The following is a 2,500-nucleotide window of genomic DNA, read 5'->3' on the forward strand; positions in this document are numbered from 1 at the left end:
CAAGCAAACAAACAAAATCCTACACGATCTTATTAGTGAAGTATAAACATTGATTTCTTATTATATAATTAAACTTATTGCCTCGTCGAGCGTTGCAGTTTGGTGAAAATTGTCATTCGTTCCCGTAGACTTTTACGAATCTCCTGTTTACTAAAGGAAAAAAACAGAAAGAATTGAAAAGTAAACACCGAATCAAACCATTGATAATTTTTGGCTCGAGAAATTCATCGCTATTATAGAATCAAACTTCTTAATAAACTTTATCCTAATACCAAACTTCTTATTAAACTTTATCGTAAAACCAAACTTTTAAAACGTGAATTTTCTCAACTTTAAGAATTATTATTTGAGAGGCAAACACAATAATAAAAAAGTTTTTATATACTCCAACTGGTGCCATACAAGTGAGATAATAAATATTGAATAAATACAGTAACAAAAATCATATATTCCAATTGGTGACATGCAGTTAGGGAATAAAAACATAATTATTTGTTTAATTCTAATGCCAGTACAAAAAAGATAATCCTACTGGTTACATAGTTAAGAGAATAAATGTTGAAAAGAATATAAAGTTACTTGCTTAATTCTGGTGGCTATACAATTTATTTATATATATATGGTATATATATATATGTATGTATATATTATATATATATATATATATATATATATATATATATATATATATATTCCTACTAGTTACATGACAGAGAGAATATAAGATGAAAAAATATTAAGTTGCTTGCTTAATTCCACTACAGCACAAAATAGTATAATCCCGCTGCTTACATAACTCAGATATTAAAATTTGAAAAAAATGCAAAGTTGCCTTACTTAAGTTTCTGGCAATATTTTAGGCAAATTTCATCATCCAAGCAATGCGAATTTTATCATTCAAGCAAAGCGAATTTTATCATTCAAGTAAAGCGAATTTTATCATTCAAGCCAAGTGAATTTTATCATTCAAGCAAAGCAAATTTTGTCATTCAAGCAAAGCTAATTTTATCATCCAAGTAAAGGGAATTTTATCATCCAAGCAAAGCGAATTTCATCATCCAAGCAAAGCGAATTTTATCATCCAAGCAAAGCGAATTTTCATCATTCAAGCAAATCAAAATTTTATCATCCAAGCAAATCAAATTTTATCATCCAAGCATAGCGAATTTATCATTCAAGAAAAGCAAATTTTATCATCCAAACAAAGCGAATTTTATCATCCAAGCAAAGCTAATTTCATCATCCAAGCAAAGCTGATTTTATCATTCAAGCAAAGCGAATTTCATCATCCAAGCCAAGAGAATTCATCATACAAAAACGAATTTTATCATCCAACCAAAGCGAATTTTATCATCGAAGCAAAGCAAGTTTTATCGTTCAAGCAAATCGCTCAGCTACCAGCCGGCAGCGACCATCTCCAAACACTGGTGGAACCTACCGGGGAAGCGTTTGTTTATATGCGTGTGTGTGCGTATGTGCGTACGTGTGTGTGCTTGTGTATTCTCCCCTCGTTGTTTTTAGTAGTGCCAACATGGGTACATGTCACTGCTTCTTTATAAGGTAGGTTGCCTCTCCAGCGCAGACAAGCTTTGCCTTATGATTCATCTGCGTTTGACAGGATGTAGCGAGAAGTCCCCGCTAGATGTTTACCTGTCTGCTTGCATTGTTTGGCTGGTGGTGAGAGAGTTGTGCCATTAGCATTTGTTGCTGCGAAATCTCTCTCTCTCTCTCTCTCTCTCTCTCTCTCTCTCTCTCTCTCTCTCTCTCTCTGAGTCACATTTTAATTTGATTATTTTTAACATGGAATTAAGAGTCAGTTTAATGCTCTTAGTTATTTTGTGATTGAGTGATTTATATATACATATTTGTTTATTTATTTATTCGTTTATTTTTTTATTTATTTGCTAATCATAAGTATCCTGTTTAGTCTTGCACATTTTTCTCTTTTAGAAGAAGTATGACGTTTATTACAATTATTGTTTATCGTATGCGACACCAACATTTGGTTTGGCACCTGTTGCCAACTTTTGCATTGCTCCGTAAAGATTGTATGTAATAATAATAATAATAATAATAATAATAATAATAATAATAATAATAATACCAACATTTCAGTTACCCTTGAAAATCAGTCAACTTAAAACTTGAGTAAGTGAGTGAGTGAGAAAAATCAGTGCCACATTAATGCTATAAAACTAACTGGATCCTAGATCAAAGAATCCTTTGCAGAAATATGCGAAGTGATGAATAATAATCATAATAAAAATAAATTAATAAAAATAAATAATTTAATTAAATTGAATATCAATATCATAATATAAGCAATAATAATGCTATTAATCATATGCAATATCTGCAATAATGACTTGTGTTGAAAGAGGGTCTCCTTCCAATAATAATAATAATAATAATAATAATAATAAATAATAATAATAATATATTTAGTAAAAGACCCCCTTTTAGGCAAATACTTTTAAAGAGAATGGCAGAATTATGCCTG

The 2,500-nt window shown here is 30.3% G+C and overlaps 1 protein-coding gene across 2 annotated transcripts in view; it reads left to right on the forward strand.

Annotated features, from left to right (window-relative positions):
• The window catches only part of LOC135201424 (semaphorin-5B-like), a 246,414-nt gene that overhangs the window by 191,332 nt on the left and 52,582 nt on the right, over positions 1-2,500 (forward strand). The gene's annotated exons all lie outside the window — the stretch shown is intronic.

The sequence above is a fragment of the Macrobrachium nipponense genome, chromosome 28 (assembly GCF_015104395.2).
Source record: "Macrobrachium nipponense isolate FS-2020 chromosome 28, ASM1510439v2, whole genome shotgun sequence".
Lineage (NCBI taxonomy): Eukaryota > Metazoa > Arthropoda > Malacostraca > Decapoda > Palaemonidae > Macrobrachium > Macrobrachium nipponense.